At 46.6% G+C, this 22,282-nt stretch overlaps 1 long non-coding RNA gene across 1 annotated transcript; it reads right to left on the reverse strand.

The window, feature by feature from the left end:
- Window positions 1-8,219: 8,219 nt before the first annotated feature.
- On the reverse strand, window positions 8,220-21,397 carry LOC307179567. The gene is made up of 4 exons (XR_013825430.1): window positions 21,016-21,397; window positions 17,907-18,036; window positions 17,169-17,237; window positions 8,220-8,774 (listed from the first exon to the last, which is right to left on the reverse strand). It is a non-coding gene; the product is annotated as an uncharacterized lncRNA (long non-coding RNA).
- Window positions 21,398-22,282: the final 885 nt, after the last annotated feature.

Raw genomic sequence — 22,282 nt, forward strand, 5'->3', positions numbered from 1 at the left:
AGGCACACCTGGGGAGGGCTGGCCGGCTGGGTCAGGCTGCCCAGGTCAGCCATTCCTCGCCCATCAGGGGCTCAGAGTTGCACAAATTGGGCCTTGCTGCACGGGCCAGGTCCAAGGAACTGGTGTGGGGTCCTGAGGGTCAGGATAGACAAGGGGCTGCAGCCCTGGCTTGTTTTCTAATCATTTTATCTGGTCCATGAGTGGGAGACAACTTCAAGAAGACCCTCTCCTAATGAGAGGAACCCAGGAGTCAGGGAGAGGAGGGGTGGTGGGTGGAGACAGAGGCCTGGTGCCCCGGCTGCAGTGTAAGTCTCTGGAAGACCCGGTGGAGGGAGACGAGATAAGCCCCATGGGCTGCCCAGGTGAGTCCCATGTTCTGGAAGGTGCCTGCCCACCTTAGCCCCGTGGGCTGCTGGGTGCCTGCTCAGGTGAGCTCCATATCCTGGGAAGGGCCTGTGTAAAAGAGCCCTTGCAGTGGGAGGGGCTGTGGAACAAGCATCCTCTTTGCCACCAGCACAAAGTTGCTTCCTCACCCTTGGACAATGCTGGGGTGAGATGAGAAGCAGCAGACACTGTGGGCTCCTGAAACCCTGCGCGGGTTCACGTAGAGCAAGGAGGTCAGCAGGTGGGCGCTGGCTGCTGTGCTGCAGACTCGCTTTGAATGTAGCTATTTCTTTTATAGCACTTCATATTATGTGAATATAAATTATTTATCACATATGTATTTTGCAAATATTTTTCTCCCAGTTTCTGGCTTGTCTCTTGGCTTTCAGAATAAGGTATTTAACCAAGTACAATTTTCAGTTTTATTAAGTTTTTCCCTTTTGTGTGAGGGCTTTTCACGTGGTGTTAGAAATCAAAGCTCGTGATCTATGTGACCAAACCCATGGCCATGTCAATTTTCTTCTATATGATCTTCTATAATTTTTAAAGTTTTATATTTTAAATTTGCCTGTGGACAATTTGGAGTAACTTTTGGTGCGAGTTGTAAAGTCTGTGCCTACATTCGTTTCATGGCATGTGTTTCCTAATTCTCCTGTAATTAGCTTCCAGAAGTCCTGGGATGTTGGCCTCTGTCCCTTGGAACCTGCAGAGTGTAGTGCATTGAGCGGGGCTGCCCACAGGGAACTCAGCCTCCCCTGAAGTGGGAGTGGGTGCTGCTTGCATTTTCCCAGGTGGCCAGCGGAGGTCGACAAGCCGGCATCTCTCACTAATGCGGGACCTGCCTCTTCTGCCCACAGGCTTGGCCCTGTGCACAGCTGACTGGGGTTAGGTCTCCGCAGGACCCGCCAGGGCTTTGGCTTTGGAAAATGCAGACCTGCATCCACATGAAGGGTAGCTCGGTTTCCCCAAGAACTGCCGGGAGGTTCCACCCTGGGAGGGAAAGGTGAAGAAAATGTGGTGGGATGCTTCCTGCTCGGGGGGTGGGACAACCGGAGTTGCAGAGCTGCCTGCAGACGCTGCTACAGAAACCCCTGATTTTTTCTCTTTTTTATTTTGTGGTACGCGGGCCTCTCACTGTTGTGGCCTCTCCCGTTGCGGAGCACAGGCTCCGGAAGCGCAGGCTCAGCGACCATGGCTCACGGGCCTAGCCGCTCCGCGGCATGTGGGATATTCACAGACCGGGGCACGAACCTGTGTACCCTGCATCGGCAGGCGGACTCTCAACCACTGCGCCACCAGGGAAGCCCCCAGAAACCCGATTCTTTCCTGAGAATATTGGTGGAGGGGGGCATTCAGGCAACAGGGCAAACAGCTTTCTCTGGAGGCTCTTGTGGGGAAGTGGGGGTATAGCAACAGGGGCTCAGCCCGCAAAACCCCAGAACAGCTCCCAGATCAGCTCTAGAACTGATCCCAGAATGGCAAGAAGTGGGTCTTCCACCTACTAGACGTGAAGGAAAGGGGTGGGGTCTGCAGGGCCTCCCTCACCTTCGGGGACTTGCTGGGAGGTCACGGGGCTCAGTACATTGTGTGCTCAAGGCTAAGATGGGTCAGGATGTGCAGTAGGGATGAAAAGGGGGATCCCTGCGCCAGCATCTTCGTGACCCTTCCTCTCCTCAAGGGTCTCGAGAACGTCTCTTACCCCAGTGACGAAGGATGAAACCATGACATTTCCCCCAGGGAAGCTCATTATAGACTTGGCACTCAGCTGGGGCTGGTCACGTGATTTCCACCCTCACCCTCCCAAATGCCTGGGCCCAGAAGGGGAGCCTTGTTCAGCGCGAACCACATGGTTTGTGCAAACAGTGTAGGCGCAGGGGGCTGTCCCTAAGGGGAGGGAAGTTTAGATAAGGGCGGGGTGATTTTCCAACTCTCCCCCACCCCCTCGGCCCCCAGGGCATTTTACAAAAGCCAGAGACTCAGCCGAGGAGGAGAGGCAGCGGGCCCCTTCCTGATCCACGGGCCTAGGATGCCCCATATGCCGAGGGCACTAGACTCAGGTGTCTTCTACACCGTGCCTGGTAGAGGGGCCCTGCATGTTCTAGGGCTCTGAGACCACCCCACTTCTGACCCCAACTGCAAGACTGGGAGCCCCTAGACCACCCCAGGTTTTTTCTTAGAGGTTCCCAGGACTCACTGAAGATTTATACTCAGGCTCAGGATTTGTTATGCTAAAAGAAATCAGATAACATCAGCTGAGAGCAGAGGTCAGGAGGAGAGTTGGGGGGTCCATCAGGTATGACCACCTAGGGAAGCGACCTGAGCCCTGGGGTGCAGGGTGTCACTGAGGTCCACCACGTTGACGTGGGGAACCCTGTGTGGCTGGAGTTTCACTCCAGCGCCTGTGAGGGGCTCAGGAAACCCCACCATGCGTCACGCCGTCAGCACAGACCAGCCCAGTGTGAAGACCACGGAGCACGGACACACCCATCTGATGCAAGGTGACAACCCGGAGCCAGGAACAGAGGCCTGGCCTCTCTGTGGGCAGGTTTGCGGGTCTTTCACTTCTTGGGTTACATTTATTCCTAGGAGTTATGTCCTTCTGATGCTATTATAAATGGGATGGTTTTCTTCTTTTCTCTCCCTGATGTTTCATTATTAGTGTATAGGAACACAGCTGACTTTTGTGTATTTGTGATTTTGTATCATGCAACTTCCCTGAATTCATGCACTACTGTTAACCGTGTTTTGGTGTTTGGATGTGGAAAGCTGCAATTAGAAATACCACTGTTTCTAAAACATCCAGGTCATCCAGAACACCAAGACATGGTGGCTACTGACATAATCTTCCCGCCGTGCCCCTCAAATCTCTGCCATCCTACAGCGGTGAACTGAACCATCACTTTGGGGAGCAGGAGCTGGGTAGGGCTTGGCCTCCATAACAAACTATGACATCTTCTCTGCTTTCCTGTCCCTTCACTGACATGCTTGTTTTGAAAAGTAATTGACTCTGCAGTCATTTCCAAAGTCTAGAAAATTGTCCCTAGCAGTAGAAAAGACTCACATTTGCCATTTCACACAGAATTCTATATTGTGTTTTATGCAAAGCAGAAATCCTCTTCCAGGGAAGCAGCATGTGACCTCCAAGTGAGGACATTTTTATGGTTTCCACATTATAATCCAATCCACAGGCCCACGTCCACTTTCACCAGGTGCCCCAACGCTAGGGAAATGTCTTTTTCCATTCTGATCCAGGTTTCTTTTTCTGAAACACTAACAGATCCTTTCCCTCCTTTTCACAACCTTGATGGATTGAGAGCACACAACACAAGTATGATCTGGGTGGCCTTTTCTGTGTGGTTACACAGATCAGTACTTCATTCATTGTTTGTTGTGACTAAATGGGCATCACATTTAGCATCTGAACCATTTAAAGTACACAGTCCTATGGCATTAACCACAGGCACGTTGTTGTACAAATAACCTCACCGTCCACGTCCAGATCTTTTCCAATTTCACCAGTGAAACACTGTACTTTGATTGAACACTAATTCCCTTCAGTCCCTGGCACCCACATTCTACTTTCTGCCTTTGAATTGTACTTCTCTGGATACCTCCTATATGTAGTAACTCATCATGTGTGTCCTTTTAAAGTGACAGGGCTATTTCACTGATCATAATGCCTTTGAGGTTCATAAATGCTGTAGGAATTGTCAGAATTTCCTTTGTTGTTAAGGCTGAATGACATTCCTTTGTGTGGATATCACATGTAGTTTACCCATTCATCCGTCGATGGACACTTGGGTGGCATCTGCCTCTTGGTATTGTGATTCACGCTGCTTGGAATGTGGGTGTACCCATTTCTGTCCCAGGTCCTGCTTTTAATCTTTTGGGTATAATCCTCTCTGATGAGGTGTTTTAAAACTTTTGAAAACTTTGAACAAACTTTCCAAATATCAGATTCTTTGAACTCCAGCTAACTTTGGGGTGCTTCAAAGGGCCCCTGGAGCATCCTAAACTAGTTGGGTTCACTTGGTGTGTTAAATTACATGGAAAACATTGTCCAAGCTCGCTGTTGCCTGTGGCAGATGGAATCATTAGGCTCTCCCCAGTTTTTTCATAGCCACAAAACAGACAGGGGAAAGGATTTGGGGTTCTTCTGCTCTCTAGTCTCTCACCTCACCCAACTTACAAAAATCTAAAGAATTTCTGTTTCCCGGCCTCGGGTCTTGAACCCCTTGCCCAGCTCCACTTTCTCCAAGGATTCCTCTTTGAATCTATCGGACCCCCTTCACTCCAGGCCTTGGCAGCCCATGCACTGCTATGGACAGCCTATCGGGCTGGCCGCTGCCCAGAAGCCCATATTATAAACTCTGTAGATGTTCAAGCATGAGGAATACACCCCAGTGTAGGGAAACTTGTTATAGGACATAGGCTTTATACACAACAGATGCCCCTCAGGGAGAGTCCTGGCAACACACTGGCACTGGTTCAAACGTCCCCACCCCCAACCCCTGGGGACCCTCATGAAAGGGACTGAGCTGGCCACAGGCATCTGGTTGGGCGATGGGAGAGCAGAAGACACTGAAAACCCCATTAGGTTCAAAAGGAATTCGGAGGATGCTCTGACCCCTTCAAGTTAAAGCCTCCTGGCAAATGTTTCCGGGAAGCCGGATTCCATTTCTAGGAATGCTTGGTTGTAGGTTGCTCAACATGGGAGGATCCCCTTCTAAACCAGAAGAAACACCTCTGGAGTGTATCCTTAAGAACTGGAAATTTTTAGGGACTTCTCTGGTGGCACAGTGGTAAAGAATCCGCCTGCCAATGCACGGGACACGGGTTCGAGCCCTGGTCTGGGAAGATCCCACATGCCGCGGAGCAACTAAGCCCGTGCACCACAACTACTGAGCCTGCACTCTAGACCCCACAGGCCACAACTACTGAAGCCCGTGCGCTACAACTACTGAAGCCTGCACGCCTACAGCCCATGCTCTGCAACAAGAGAAGCCACGGCAATGAGAAGCCTGTGCACCGCAACGAAGAGTAGCCCCCACTCACCACAACTAGAGAAAGCCCACGCGCAGCAACGAAGACCCAAAGCAGCCAAGAATAAATAAATAAATAAAATAAAATATTTTTTAAAAGTCCACAAATAACAAATGCTGGAGAGGGTGCAGATAAAAGGGAGCCCTCCTACACTGCTGGTGGGAATGTAAATTGGTGTAGCCACCATGGAAAACCGTATGGAGGTTCCTCAAAAAACCTAAAAATTGAGCTACCATATGATCTAGCAATCCCACTCCTGGGCATATATCTGGAGAACAACATAATTCGAAAAGACACATATACCCCAGTGTTCATAGCAGCACTATTTACAATAGCCAGGACATGGAAGTAACTTAAGTGTCCATTAGCAGATGAATGGATAAAGGAGATGTGATGCACACACACACATATCCACAACACATACTCACTATAGAATATTACTCAGCCATAAAAAAATGAAATAATGCCATTTGCAGCAAAATGGATGGACCTAGAGAATATCATACTAAATGAAATCAGAGAAAGACAAATATTATGTATCACTTACATGTGGAATCTAACAAATAATAAAAATGAATCAGAGACTCACAGACTTAGAAAAAATAACTTATGGTTGACAAATGGGAAGTGGGGGAAGGGTGAACTAGAAGTATGGGATTAACAGATACACAACACTATATATAAAATAGATAAGCAACAGGACCTACTGTAGAGCACAGGGAACTATATTCAATATCTTGTAATAACCTACAATGGAAAATAATCTGAGAAAAACAAACAAAAAATATATATATAAATAAATCACTTTGCTGTACACCTAAAACTAACACAATATTGTAAATCAACTACACTTCGATAAAATTAACATTACATTTAAAATTTAAAAAAGAGGGACTTCCCTGTGGCACAGTGGTTAAGAATCTGCCTGCCAATGCAGGGGACATGGGTTCGAGCCCTGGCCCGGGAAGATCCCATATGCCATGGAGCAACTAAGCCCGTGTGCCACAGCTACTGAGCCTGTGCTCTAGAGCATGCAAGCAACAACTACTGAAGCCTGCGCGCCTAGAGCCTGTGCTCTGCAAGAAGAGAAGCCACCGCAATGAGAAGCCCACACACAGCAACAAAGAGTAGCCCCCGCTCGCCACAACTAGAGGAGGCCTGCGCACAGCAACGAAGACCCAACGCAACCAAATAAATAAATTAATAAAATAAAATAAAATAAAATAAAAAGAGAATTTCAGAGGCGGGTCTTCAAGAACAGACCACGGTCCACATGAGTAGTGACCATGTCAGCGATGACAATTCCTGGCACAGGCAGGCATGAGGAAATGTCAGCTAGAGGAAAAAATTAGAACCTGGTGTACACAGGTGCCTTGCATCTGGACAGTTACCTGGCCAGGGCAAGGCCAAACAAAGGGGGGTCCACTAAGGTGACTGAAAAACCTCTGCCTCTGACACCTTCCACGTGACACCACAGGAAGCAGGTGTTGGGGTTGCTCAAGGAGAGCAGAAGGCAGTGCTCACACATCATCTCAACCAACCACAGCACCAACCGAGGGAAATGGAAAAGGAAGCAGTATCTGTGGTCCTGATGAGAGGACAGAGCTGTCACTGGGGAAAGAGGAAGGACACAGGGGTGGATCTGAGGTTCTTACCCAGGGAGGCTGTAAGTGCCAAGTTCTCCAGCTTCACATCACAATACAGGCATCTCCAAGACTCATCAAGGAGACCCCATTCCTCCCCGGAAAATGTCACAGCCACATCTTCAAAGGTCACGCCATCCTGCTATGATGGGGACAGATGAAACCACAAACAGCCCCACTCTCAAGGAGCCACAATCCATTCTCCACCAACCCACCCACCCCCACATCTACCACATGCCCATCCTCCTCCCAACCTCCCCAACTCAGAGAAGAAACCAGGCCCTGGTGCCATTGGTGCCTCTGTCTCCTCAGGGGTCCATTGATCACTGGGCAAAGCCATCAGTGGCAGGAGGCACATGGGCAATCAACAGCTAAGCTCTGGGACAAGCACAGAAGGATGTACCACCTCCACAGGCTATTACCCGGGTGTGGCCACAGTCATGTGGTTTCCAGTGCAGTGCCCTAGACCATCAGATGTGCCCCCTGTCTGAATGCACATCTCTCAGAGCCCCATACCCACGGCCACCAGCATCAGTGCCCCTTACTGTAGGCGTCTTGTTACTCGTGTTTCAGTCACCTCCTCATAACCCCCCTGGTGAGGGTATAATTCCCACCTTAAGGGTGTGGCCAAACACACGACCCCTGACACTGGCCAGACGCAATCAACAGCCATTTATTAACCACATGTTAACATGTGGGAGACAACACACAAGGCCATGGGAAGGCCACACACTGGCGGAGTGAACAACAAAGGGCTGTGGGATGCAGTCTCTGTGGGATCGAGAGGGTACGGTGCCCTGCTTCCCACAAGAGGACATGACTGGCTTGTTTAAATGACTCTGCAGGCTGGTAGGGAACTGAAACTAACTACAAAGGGATAAGCAGGAACTGTGCCTGCTCCGTTTGATAAAAAGGGTTGTAAGGTTAGGAGACATTACCTGTGAGAAGCATGTGAAGGGAAACTTGCACCATGGCCATTTGAGGGCATACTTGTTTCACCAGATGTCAAGGCAGCATACCTATTGGCCTTAATTTTAGAACTTACAACACAACTTGGCAGACAGCATCCAGAATATCCTTGACAAATTCAGAGAGGATCCAGTATGACTACAGACTTCCCATGGTTCCTGTTAGCAACCACAGCCCCAAATCACTCCATGCAGGTCTCATTCAACTCCTTGGCTCAGACGCAGTCACAGAGAACCATGTGTGGATCTCAGCTACCCATGGTCCTATCTGCTTTTCCTGCACTTGCTGTGCCCTCAGAAATCACACCCTTCCTCTGTCCATCCAACCATCATTCAAAGCCCAGCCCCACTGATAACCCACCCCAGATCTTGTGACTCACAGATGACTGAATTTGCCCCTGATCATATGCACCTGGCTGAATGAAACATCCCAGACTCCACCAAAGTCCTCACAAAATCTTGGTTAGTCTATAAAATGGTAAAAAAGCACAAGTTTCAGCCTGAGTATATCTTTAATTATGCACAATTTATGGCAAGACAATCAGTCAATCCTCATTTTTCATGGATTCTGTGTTCAACCAAGTGCAAACTCTCTCTCAACATGGGTCCACACATCTCACAGAGGTGGGCCTTCTGGGGAGACAGACCTGCTTTAAGAGTCCTATCCTGTGGCATTACTTTGCAGAAATGCTGTGCTCAGAAGATGCCTCCTTATTCTCCACTCCACACCAACAACCTGAAAGAAAGAAATGCTGGTGAAGTGCATGTTGATTCCGGTGAGAAGGGTAACCTGTAGAAAAGTGTGTGTGGGACAAACCCAGGAACAATCAGTGGGATTGTTCTGGGGACCAAAGAGTTGGGTACAGGTTGAGAATGGGTTGATTAGCAGAACTGGGCCTCTAAAGACCACAGAACAGGGGAGGACTCACGAGGTTAAATACAGCACCACTGGGTGCAGCACAGGGAGGAAAGGGTCTACAACTCCCTCCTTTGGAAACAACTCTCTCTGGAGATCTGGTCTTCTGCTGACATTGGTGTGTTACGTAGAAGAGTGTGTTCAGGCCCAAGAAAATGCAACTACAACAGAGTAGCTGGTGTTCAATGACTGTTTAAGAATATGTGTGTGGGACTTCCCTGGCGGTCCAGTGGTTGGGACTCTGCATTCCAGTGCGGGGGATGTGGGGTCGATCCTTGATCGAGGAGCTGGGATCCCACATGCCTTGGGGCCACAGGGCCAGAACATAAAACAGAAGCAATACTGTAGCAAATTCAATAAAGACTCTGAAAATGGTCCACATCAAAAAAGTCTTAAAAAAAAATAAAGAAAGAAAGAATATGTGTGCATGTTACAATGCACATGTAGAGGAGAGGCCAATGTCAGAGAGTACTACAGGTGGAGCAATGAGAACAGCGAGTGAGATGTGTAGCCCACAGATGTGGTGAACAGCCCTGAGCTGGAAGAGCAGAAGTGACAAATAGCAGACCTGACAAGTTGGCAGTGTCAAGAATGGGAAAGGAAAGGCATTAGGCTGCCTTTGTCAACAGCACCAAAATACTACACAAACAGAATAGGTTTCTGTATGATCTGAGCACAGATCAGACATCGTGCCTCCCCCAGGCCTAGGCTCCCATGGAATCCATACTGCTGTAGCTGGATTTATGTTGCAAACTCAAATGTTTATGTTCCTGCAAACACCATATGTTGAAATCTTAACCCTCAATGTGATGGTAGTAAGAGGTGGGGGACTCTGGCAGGTGATTAGATCATGAGGGTGAAGCCCTCACCAATGGGATTAGTGCCCTTGTACAAGTGACCCCAGAAAGCCTTCTCATTCCCCTTCTGCCATGTGAGGACACAGCAACAAGGAGACCATTTATGAACAAGGAAGTGGGCCTCACCAGACACTGAAACTGCCAGTGCCTTGATCGAGGACTGCCCAGCCTCCAGACCTGTGACATAAATGTTTGTTGTGTAAGTACCAGCCTATGGTAGTTTGTTATAGAAACCTGACTGGACTAAAACAGAAATTGGTTTGAGAAGTGGGATGCTGCTTGCAAGAAAAACCTGAAAAATTAGAAGTGGCTTTGGATCTGGGTAATGGTCAGAGGCTACCAAGAGTTTTGAGGTGCATATTTGCAAAAGCCAATATTGTCAAGAATGCTAAGTAATTCTGGTAAGAGCTTAGGAACAAAAGAGGGGAGTTATAGAGAAAGCTTCCATCTTCTTAGATGATAATGAATCATGAACAAAATGTGCATAGAAATATGGACGGTAAATGCTATTCTATTCTGATGAAGTCTGAGAAAGAAATGAGGAACATGTTATTAGACAAGGAACACTGAAGATCCTTTTTATAAAGTGGAAAAGAACTTGGCTGAATTTTGTTCATGTTCTAGTGTTTTATAGAAGGTAAAATGTGTGAGCAATGAAATTTGATATTTAGCTGAGAAAATTCTAAACCATGCTGCAGAGCAGCTTGGTTCCTCCTAACTGCTTAGAGTAAGATACAATTAGAGAGATGACTTGAGGACGGGATTGTTAAGCAAAAAGGAACCAGAACTTAAAAGATCTGAAAAATTCTCAGCCTATCCATTTCGAAAAGAATGAGAAGGTGTTTTCAGAAGGGAACACTAAGACTTTGATAAGATTAGCATGCATATGACCCAGAAACCTCATCTGCCATCTCAAAAATGATCCCCCTTAAGGTGATCAGGGGCCCTCATGGCTGCCACCTCCACCACAGGCCCAGAGAGCAAGGGCCAAGGGAGAGCAACATGACTCCAATGGGTGGGGCCACCTATCTGGGTCAGGCACACCACGATGTTCCCACTCCATGCCTCACGGCGGGGCCCCGGCAGAGAGCTGTGTCGTGCTCGGCAGACACATGGGGCCAGGGATTCCCAGAGCCATAGCACCTGGACACAACACCAACAGAGCCACCAGCTAACACTGCCAGTCTGAGAGCCACCGTCATGAGATCCCAATCCAGGAGAGCAGCAGAGACAAGACTGCTCCCCAGTGGGCCTGGAGGGCAGAGCACTGAACCACAGAGGATTATACTTGAGGCTTAAGGTCCAAAGACATTTGCCCCAGTAAGCTTTGGACTTACTCGGTACCTATCACTCCTTTCTCCCTTCCCTTAAGAATGGGAATTGTTTCATTCTGGGATGGGAATGTCTACCTCATGCCTGTTCCACCACTATATTTTGGAAACACATAACTTGTTTGGTTATATAGGTTCTCAGCTGGAGAGAGATCTGTTGCAGGGTAAACTGTATTTCAAGTCTCACCAATATCTGATATAAATGATATTTAGATGAGACTTTGGAATTTAGAGTTAATGCTAGAACTAGTTAAGATTTGGGGGGCACATTTGCTGGCCCTGCAAGGTGGAAATGGTGGTGTAGTAGGTTTTTGGGGGTTTTTTTTGTTTTTTCCTTTCCACCTACAGGGTTTGGGTTTCTGGCTGAGAGTCAGGTTTCTGGAAATCTATGTGGAAAATTAACGGTATATGTGGTATCTGTCTTCAATAGGGCTAAAAGGAGCCCAAGCCCATTAACCAGCTGAACAGTCTATGATGCAATAGACCCTTGCTGAGATTTACACTGGAGAGGTTGTGGAAGTGGGGCTGGGCCAGGATACAAAGAGAAATATGGGGGAAGAGAGAAGTTACTGAGAAGAATCAAGAGATCCTAGCATTCTTATTTGCTGTGTGATCCTAGTCAAGCAACTTATTCTCTTTAGGAATTCTTTTATAAAATTTGACCAACAGGACCAACCTCACAGAATTACTGAGAAGAAAAAAATGAGATTTCTAAAAACCTGAAGAGTAAGCTTTTAGAAAAATCATCAGAAGGAAGGAAATTGGAGAAATAAAACTGGAAACATTCAGAATCTTGATGGTGTGCCAAACCAAATGTCAACTGGAGCTCGACCAAAAACTAAAATGAGCAAATCAAAGCCCAGGAAAGCCATGTGGCAGACAGGGTCTTGGTGCTCTGGCCTGAGCCTCTGAGGTGGGAGAGCTGAGTTCAGGACATTGGACCACCAGAGACTTCCTGGTCCCACGTAATATCAATTGGCGAGAGCTCTCCCAGAGATCTCTGTCTCAACACTAAGACCCAGCTCCACCCAGTGGCCAGCAAACTCCAGTGCTAGATGCCCCATGCCAAACAACTAGCAAGACAGGAACACAACCCCACCCATTAGCAGAGAGGCTGCCTAAAATCATACTAAGTTCACAGACACCCCAAAAAACACCACCAGACGTGGTTCTGCCCATCAGAAAGACAAGATCCAGCCTCACTCACCAGATCACAGACACCAGCCTCCTCCACCAGGAAGCCTACACAAACCACTGAACCAATCTCACCCACTGGGGGCAGACACCAAAAACAATGGAAACTACAAACCTGCAGCCTGCAAAAAGGAGACCCCAAACATAGTAAGTTAAATAAAATGAGAAATCAGAGAAACATGCAGCAGATGAGGAGCAAGGTAAAAATCCACCAGCCCAAACAAATGAAGAGGAAATAAGCAGTCTACCTGAAAAAGAGTAATCAGAGTAATGATAGTAAAGATGATCCAAAATCTTGGAAATAGAATGGAGAAAATACAAGAAACGTTTAATAAGGACCTAGAAGAACTAAAGAGTAAGCAAATGATGAACAACACGATAATTGAAATTAAAAATTCTCTAGAAGGAATCATTAGCAGAATAACTGAGGCAGAAGAACGGATAGGTGACCTGGAAGATAAAACAGTGGAAATAACTACTGCACAGCAGAATAAAGAAAAAAGAATGAAAAGAATTGAGAACAGTCTCAAAGACCTCTGGGACAACATTAAATGCACCAACATTCAAATTATAGGGGTCTCAGAAGAAGAGAAAAAGAAAGGGTCTGGGGCTTCCCTGGTGGCTCAGTGGTTGAGAGTCCACCTGCCGATGCAGGGGACACGGGTTCATGCCCCAGTCCGGGAAGTTCCAACATGCCACGGAGCAGCTAGGCCCGTGAGCCATGGCCGCTGAGCCTATGCGTCCAGAGCCTGTGCTCCACAATGGGAGAGACCACAACAGTGAGAGGCCCACATACCACAAAAAAAAGAGAAAAGAAAGAAAGGGTCTGAGAAAATATTTGAGGAGACTATAGTTGAAAACTTCCCTAACATGGGAAAGGAAATAGTCAATCAAGTCTAGGAAGCGCAGAGATTCCCATACAGGAGAAACACTCCGAGACATATATTAATCAAACGATCAAAAATTAAATACAAAGAAAAAATATTAAAAGCATCAAGGGAAAAGCAACAAATAACTTACAAGGGAATCCCCATAAGGTTAACAGCTGATCTTTCAGCTGAAATTCTGCAAGCCAGAAGGGAGTGGCAGGACATATTTAAAGTGATGAAAGGGAAAAATCTACAACTCAGACCACTCTACCCAGCAAGGATCTCATTCAGATTTGATGGAGAAATTAAAACCTTTACAGACAAGCAAAAGTTAAGAGAATTCAGCACCACCAAACCAGCTTTACAACAAATGCTAAAGGAATGTCTCTAGGCAGGAAACACAAGAGAAGGAAAAGACCTACAAAAACAAACCCAAAACAATTAAGAAAATAGTAATAGGAACATACATATTGATAATTACATTAAATGTAAATGGATTAAATGCTCCAACCAAAAGACATAGACTGGCTGAATGGATACAAAAACAAGACCTGTATATATGCTGTCTACAAGAGACCCACTTCAGACCTAGGGAAACATACAGACTGAAAGTGAGGGTATGGAAAAAGATATTCCATGCAAATGGAAATCAAAAGAAAGCTGGAGTAGCAATTCTCATATTAGACAAAATAGACTTTAAAATAAAGACTATTACAAGAGACAAAAGAAGGACACTACATAATGATCAAGGGATCAATCCAAGAAGAAGATATAACAATTGTAAATATTTATGCACCCAACACAGGAGAACCTCAATACATAAGGCAACTGCTAAGGGCCATAAAAGGGGAAATTGAAAGTTAACACAATAATAGTAGGGGACTTTAACACCCCACTTTCACCAATGGACAGATCATCCAAAATGAAAATAAATAAGGTAACACAAGCTTTAAATGACACATTAAACAAGATGGATTTAATTGATATTTATAGGACATTCCATATTTATAGGACATTCCATCAAAAAAGAATAAAATACCAAGAAATAAACCTACCTAAGAAGACAAAAGAACTGTATGCAGAAAACTATTAAGACACTGATGAAAGAAATTAAAGATGATACAAACAGATGGAGAGATACACCATGTTCTTGGATTAGAAGAATCAACATTGTGAAAATGACTATACTATCCAAAGCAATATACAGATTCAGTGCAATCCCTATGAAACTACCAATGGCATTTTTCACAGAACTAGGACAAAAAATTTCACAATTTGTATGGAAACACAAAAGACCCTGAATAGCCAAAGCAATCTTGAGGAAGAAAAACGGAGCTGGAGGAAACAGGTTCCCTGACTTCAGACTATACTACAAAGCTACAGTAATCAAGACAGTATGGTACTGGCACAAAAACAGAAATATAGATCAGTGGAACAGGATAGAAAGCCCAGAGATAAACCCACACACATATGGACACCTTATCTTTGATAAAGGAGGCAAGAATATACAATAGAGAAAAGACAACCTCTTCAATAAGTGGTACTAGGAAAACTGGACAGTTACATGTAAAAGAATAAAATCAGAACACTTCCTAACACCATACACAAAAATAAACTCAAAATGGATTAAAGACCTAAATGTAAGGCCAGACACTATAAAACTCTTAGAGAAAAACATAGGCAGAACACTCTATGACATAAATCACAGCAAGATCCTTTTGGACCCACCTCCTAGAGAAATGGAAATAAAAACAAAAATAAAAAAATGGGACCTAATGAAACTTAAAAGCTTTTGCACAGCAAAGGAAACCATATACAAGGTGAAAAGACAACCCTCAGAATAGGAGAAAATATTTGCAAATGAAGCAATTGACAAAGGATTAATCTCCAAAATATACAAGCAGCTCATGCAGCTCATAGCAAAAAAACAAACAACCCAACCCAAAAATGGGCAGAAGAGCTAAATAGACATTTCTCCAAAGGAGATATACAGATTGCCAACAAATACATGAAAGGATGCTCAACATCACTAATCATTAGAGAAATGCAAATCAAAACTACAATGAGGTATCACTGCACACTGGTCAGAATGGCCATCATCAAAAAATCTACAAACAATAAATGCTGGAGAGGGTGTGGAGAAAAGGGAACCCTCCTGAACTGTTGGTGGGAATGTAAACTGATACAGCCATTATGGGGAATAGTATGGAGGTTCCTTAAAAAACTAAAAATAGAACTACCATATGACCCAGCAATCCCACTACTGGGCATATACCCTGAGAAAACCATAATTCAAAAAGAGTCATGTACCACAATGTTCATTGCAGCTCTATTTACAATAGCCAGGACATAGATGCAACCTAAGTGTCCATCAACAGATGAATGGATAAAGAAGATGTGGCACATATATACAATGGAATATTACTCAGTCATAAAAAGAAACGAAATTGAGTTATTTGTAGTGAGGTGGATGGACCTAGAGTCTGTCACACAGAGGGAAATAAGTTAGAAAGAGAGAAACAAATACCATATGCTAACACATATATATGAAATCTAAAAAAAAAAAAACAAAAAAGTTTCTGAAGAACCTAGGGGCAGGACAGGAATAAAGATACAAACGTAGAGAATGGACTTGAGGACACATGGATGGGGTAGGGTAAGCTGGGACAATGTGAGAGAGTGGTTTTGACATATATACACTACCAAACGTAAAACAGATAGCTAGTGGGATGCAGCCGTATAGCACAGGGAGATCAACTTGGTGCTTTGTGACCACCTAGAGGGGTGGGATATGGAGGGTGGGAGGGAGATGCAAGAAGGAGGGCATATGGGGATATATGTATACATATAGCCGATTCACTTTGGTGTACAGTAGAAACTAACACAACATTGTAAAGCAATTATACTTCAATAAAGATGTTTAAAAAAAAGATTTTGGGGGCTGTTGGAATGGATAAATTTATTTTGTATGTGAGAGAACATGAATTTTGGGAGCCAAGGGTAGAATGCTATAGATTGAATGCTTGTGTCCCCGCAAAATTCATATGTTGAAATCCTAATCCTCAATGTGATGGTATTAGGAAGTGGGGGTCTTTGGCAGGTGATTAGGTCATGAAGGTGGGGCCATAATAAATGGGATTAGTGCCCTTATAAATGAGACCCCAGAATGCTCTCTAGCCCCTTCCAACATATAAGGACATAAAGAGAAGGTGGCAGCTATGAACAAGTAATAGGGCCCTCACCAGAACCTCATGCTGGTGCCTTGATCTTGGACTTTCCAGCCCACAGAACTGTGAGAAATCAATTTCTGTTGTTTATAAGCTACCCAGTCTGTGGTATTTTGTTACAGCAGCCTGAATGTACTAAGACAGACAGGGATAAACATGTGGGTAAAAGGGTTTGGTAAGCTACTGAGCAACACACTAATGTAATGTATTATGCAATCATAATTTCTGCCCTTTAGCTCCCTTTCTACCTTTTAAACTGTCTCCTAAACTGCAGGTTTAAAAATTTACAGTGTCAGGATATAGTTCCTAGAATGTGAAAATCACTGTGCTCTACAGATCTAAAGGAGAATGAGGTTTGTTACTCATTTAAGCACTCCAAGTTGCAAGTGCTAAGGCAGGATTTGGAACCCTGAAGTCCCTAATGGGATTTGTGGGTGTTGAGGCCATAGTTCCTTGGACAAGCTGCTTCTCCTCAGTGAGACCCAGTTTCCTGGTTATTAACAATTTTTCCCATAATCTATGCTTGGCTTCTTTGCTGAGAGAGGCCATGTTTAGAAGTAGGATTGGGTGGAGGATGGAGGCTGTGAATGGAACCACACTGTAAAGCAAGACACAACTGTTCACCAGAGGCTCCAGGAGAGGACTTTTTTGTTTTATGTCCTCATGGAATGTTGTCCAAATCCTGACAAGTTGTCAAAGAGAGGCAAACCATCCTAGGGCAGTAGACAGTACATACCTATTCTTTTCGTAGAAAAAGAGAAGGCTCTTTCCACAAGGCCAGTGCCTTGATCTTCAACTTCCCAGACTGCAGAAGAGTGAGAAATAAATGTTTGTTTAAACACAACCATGTTAGTTTGTTATAGCAGCACGAACTGACTACGACAATTTATTTCCATTCTGTGAACCACCCAGGGCTCTCCACCCCACCCCCAAGATGAGCAACTACATGGGACCTGGGTGATGGAAGTGTTAAGGGAAAGATAGGACAGAAGGCATTCAGGATTGGCCCAGAATACTGATAGCCCACAGGAAAGAAAACTATTACAAAGAGAACTTTGGGGGAGGCTCTTACAAGAACAGAACATGATCCACATAAGTAGTGACTATGTCAGTGATGGTAATTGCTGGCACAGGCAGGCAGGAGGAAATGTCAACTAGAGGAAGTAAGTTAGACCTGGGTCACACACGTTCCTTGGATCTGGACAGTCACTTGGCCCGGGAGAAGGCAAGTAAGGTAGGACTCAGGATGAGTACAAGACTCTGGACCCTGCATCCTTCCCTGGGAGTCTGCAGGAAAGCAGGTGTAGGACCTGCTCAAAGAGAGGAGAGGGCAGTCCTACCAACCACAGCACCTACTCAGGAAACTGAGGAAGCAGTGCCCACAGTCCTGATTTGAGAATGACATAGCTGGTCCTGGGGAAAGAGAAAGGGCAGAGGCTATCTCTGGGCACAGGGGTAGGTTTGAGGGTCTTACCCAGGGAGGGTACAAGTGCCAAATTCTCCAGTATCACATCTTGGTACAGGCATCTGTGAGGCTCGTCAAGGAGATTCCGTTCCTCCAAAGAGAAGTACATGGCCACATCCTCAAAGGTCACATTGCCCTGCTAAGATGATGACAGAAGAACCAAAAGCAGTCCACTTCTGAGTCACAATCCCTTCCCCCAACATCTATTCCATGCCCACCCTCCTCCCAAGCTCCTTAACTCAGCATTTTGAGAAACTAGGCCTTGGCACCACTGATGCCATTGTGTCTTCATGTGCCCATTAATCCCTGGGTCCAGGAGGCAGGTGGAGAAACATACAGTTGACCCTTGAACAACACAGGTTTGAACCACAAGAGTCCACTCATACTTGGATTTTTTTCAATAAATAAATACTACAGTACTCATGATCTGTGTATAGGTAGGATGAATCAGCAGTTGTGGAACTACAGATACAGAGGGCCTACCTGTAAACTTTTATGCAGATTTTCGAGTGTGCAGAGGGTTGGTGCTCCTAACCACTTGTTGTTGAAGGGTCAACAATATCTAAGCCATGGGCCTGGCATAGAGGATCCAGAGGCTCATATTACCCTGGTATTACCAAAGTCTCAATACCAGATCCTGGAACCTTCAGGTATACTCCCTAAGTTCACACCACTCTTTAGAATGCACATCCCTCACATCCCTAGATTCCACAGCCACATGCCCATGGCCACCACCACCTTAGGGCCCACACCATAGGCATGTCTTTGGTCTCCCTACATTACTCGTGTCTTAATCAACACCTCTTCAACCCACTGTTGAGGGTGGAATTCCCAGTGTATAGTTATGGAGACAGCCAAACATGTGACATTTGACACTGAACATATGAGACAGCAGTTTATAAATCACATATACTCACAGCCTGAGAGAGGAGGACACACCACACTACACAGGGCCACATGGAGGTTGTACTCCAGAAGAGAGGCTGTACACTGGGGGCTGTGGGACATAAGCTTTGTAGTATCAAGAGGGAGAAGTGTTCCTTGGTTCCCATGGGAGGGTGTGATTGGCTTTGTGCAAAATTCCATGGATTGGTAGGAACTGAAACCTGCTACAAAGGGATGAACAGGAACTGCTCTGGTCTCCTTGCTAAAAAGGGGGTATCTGGTAGGAGCAGAGTGGGGAGGGCAACTTGCACTGAGGACATTTGAGCCATCCCATTTTCTACCACCCATGTTAAGGCTACCCATAACGGGCTTATGCTGCAATTTGACAGATTACATAAAGATTATGCTTGACATAGTTAAACACAATCCAGTATGATGCCAGACATCCCATGGCTTCCACTAGCAGTCACAGCCCCAAAACTTTCTATGAAGATCTCCCTGCCTGGCTCAGTTCCTTGCCTCTGACTTAGTCACACAGAATCACACGTGTATCTCAGACACACATGGCTCTCCTCTACTTGTGTGCTTCACTTGCTGCCCCCTACCACTACAACCTTCCTCTGTCCACCTACCCCTCGTTCAAAGAACAGCCCACAGGTGGCCTACCCCAAGCCTAGTGACTCTCACAGATGACTACATTTGCTCTTGACCTTATCCTCTAGGCTGAATGATAAACAAGCTACATGGGCTTCCCTGGTGGCACAGTGGTTAAGAATCTGCCTGCCAAAGCAGGGGACACGGGTTCGATCCCTGGTCCAGAAAGATCCCACATGCCGCGGAGCAACTAAGCCCGTGTGCCACAAGTACTGAGCCCGCATGCTGCAACTACTGAAACCCGCGCGCCTAGAGCCCATGCTCCGCAACAAGAGAAGCCACCGTAATCAGAAGCCCGCGCACTGCAACGAACAGTAGCCCCCGCTCAGCGCCTGCTTGCCCCAACTAGAGAAAGCCTGCGCGCAGCAACAAAGACCCTACTCAGCCAATAAACACATAAATAAATTAATTTTTTTAAAAAAGAGAGAAACAAGCTCCACCAAAGTCCTCACAAAATCCTGGTGTGTACAGAGTGGTAAATAAGCACCAGTTCTGGCTTGACTGTCATCTCACTTCAATTGCTACTATGACTGTGCATCCATCTCATGTCGTCTTTTCTTGGGAGCCTTGGCCACCTGCCAGACAACACTGTCTCTGAGAGCCTCCCCAATTCCTTTTCCACCACCCCAGGTGGGACTCAAGGACTGGGGAAATAGCACTTAAGAGTCCCAAGACACCACAATCCAGACATGTGATTCAGTGTCAGGCCCAGCGAGGGAACGGGACATCTTCCACTTGACTGTGTTGGTTCCATAAGCAGCCATGGAAATGTGGAACAAGTGATGAGTCTATGGAGGGGTTTGATGGGCTCAGGCTTCCATGTACCCCTGCCTGGCCCTGAAGTCTGGGATAGCTACTTAATCTCTGAGCCTCAGTGATCAGTTCCCCTTTTACAAGGTGTCCCTGTGCCTGTCACCCTCCCCCACTTGCCACCACACTGTCAGAAACAGGGCCCCACCAGAAACCTAGCAGGACCCTGAGGGGCTCCTGGGTACGGAAGCCTTTCTGTGTCTTGCTTTTCTTGTTTGTAGGTCAAGGGATATTCATAACAATATCCTTGAGCTCTACTGAACTAAAACCCCCAACAAATAGAAGATGCTAACTACTTGATGAAGCACTCTTCAGAGATCAGGACACCACCTGAGGCCAGATTAAAGGAATGCAAACCCTGCTCACACCCTGATCCTAATCAACAACCGCGTTCTTCAACTGTTGCTGTAAAACTCCTCGCCAAATTCCCCCGGTGTTGGGACAACAGGTTTTCGGGGCACGAGCCTACTGTGTCCCCCCTCGCCTGGCAAAGCAATAAAACTATTATTTTCTTCTTCACCGAAAACTGTCTCTGAGATTCGATTCGGCACCTGTGCACAGAGGCCAAGCTTTTGGCATCACACCCACGGCCGCCTCACCATCCTGGACAGAGGGTCCTGGGCTGGGAGCACGAGAGCAGAAGCCCCACACTGGGAGCTTTATTGTCTGCTGGGGTGAGGGCTGCGAGCACAAGAGCAGGCGCCCCGCACTGGGGGCTTTAGTGTCTGCTGGAGTGAGCGCGGTGAGGGTCCGGAGGACAGGCATCTACCTGAGGCGGGTCCCTCAGCACCACCGCTGCCATTGGGGTCTGTGGGCAGAGCGGGACCCAGATCGGTAGTCCCTCTCCCAGGCCTGGCGCGGGGCATCGGGGCGGCGTCGCCGAGCCTCAGACCCGCTTTTGTCCTGGGGGAACAAGGCCTCTTCTCGGACCTTGTTGGCCGTCACGTCGGTCCAGACCCAGCAGTCCGGAGCCAGAACAGACCCAGAGTAGTTAAAATGGCCGCCACGAGAAGGAAACCAGAAGTCTCTCCCTTATGAATTGCACCTGATACGGAAACGCCCCTTTTATGAGACTTTGATTGGCTGAGTGGCGCTGCCGCCTGTCGTGGAGCATTCTGGGTAATGTAGTTCCCGCAGAACCACAGGCCGCGTGTGAGGATACTCCCCGCCGACCTCTAGTAAAGAAGGCAGAAAAAAAAAAAAAAGGCAGAGCTCCGCTGCCAGGGGCGCTGGGAAATTGTGCGTCTGGGTTCTCGGGCAGAGGAGGGACTTCGCTCCTTCTTGAAAAGGCCATACTCAGATTTCTGGGGAGCCCTTTCTGCAACTGATGGCGCAGGTGTTTGGAGACGTATTAGTTTGGACTCCCGGGAAGCTCAGCGTGCTCTGAGAGGCTAAACAAATTCTTTCAGACACCCCTAAAGGCTACAGATATAAATGAACCTGTCATTCCATAGAGTCACAAAAGTTGTGTCCCCGGGTATAGGAAACTCATAAAAATTATCATAAGCAATTCAAGCGTCAAAATTATAAAAATTAAACCATGTTTAGGAACTCAATAAATTATCTTTAACAATCATACGGCAATGATCATAGACAAAAATAAATTAACTATGTACGTTTGAAGTAATTGCTCTGAAACAAATTGAGATGTAAATATACAGTAAAAAACAAACAGAGGGACTTCCCCGGTGCCACAGTGGTTAAGAATCCATCTGCCAATGCAGGGGAGATGGGTACGAGCCCTGGTCCGCGAAGATCCCACATGCCACGGAGCAACTAAGCCTGTGCGCCACAACTACTGAGCCTGTGCTCTAGAGCCCGTGAGCCACAACTACTGAGCCTGCGTGCCACAACTACTGAAGCCCACACACCTAGAGCCCATGCTCCGCAACAAGAGAAGCCACCGCAATGAGAAGCCTGCGCACCTCAACCAAGAGTAGCACCACCCCCCCCCCGGGCTTCCCTGGTGGCGCAGTGGTTGAGAGTCCGCCTGCCGATGCAGGGGACACGGGTTGGTGCCTCGGTCCGGGAGGATC

This window comes from Stenella coeruleoalba, assembly GCF_951394435.1.
Source record: "Stenella coeruleoalba genome assembly, chromosome: 20".
In the NCBI taxonomy this organism is placed as follows: Eukaryota; Metazoa; Chordata; class Mammalia; order Artiodactyla; family Delphinidae; genus Stenella; species Stenella coeruleoalba.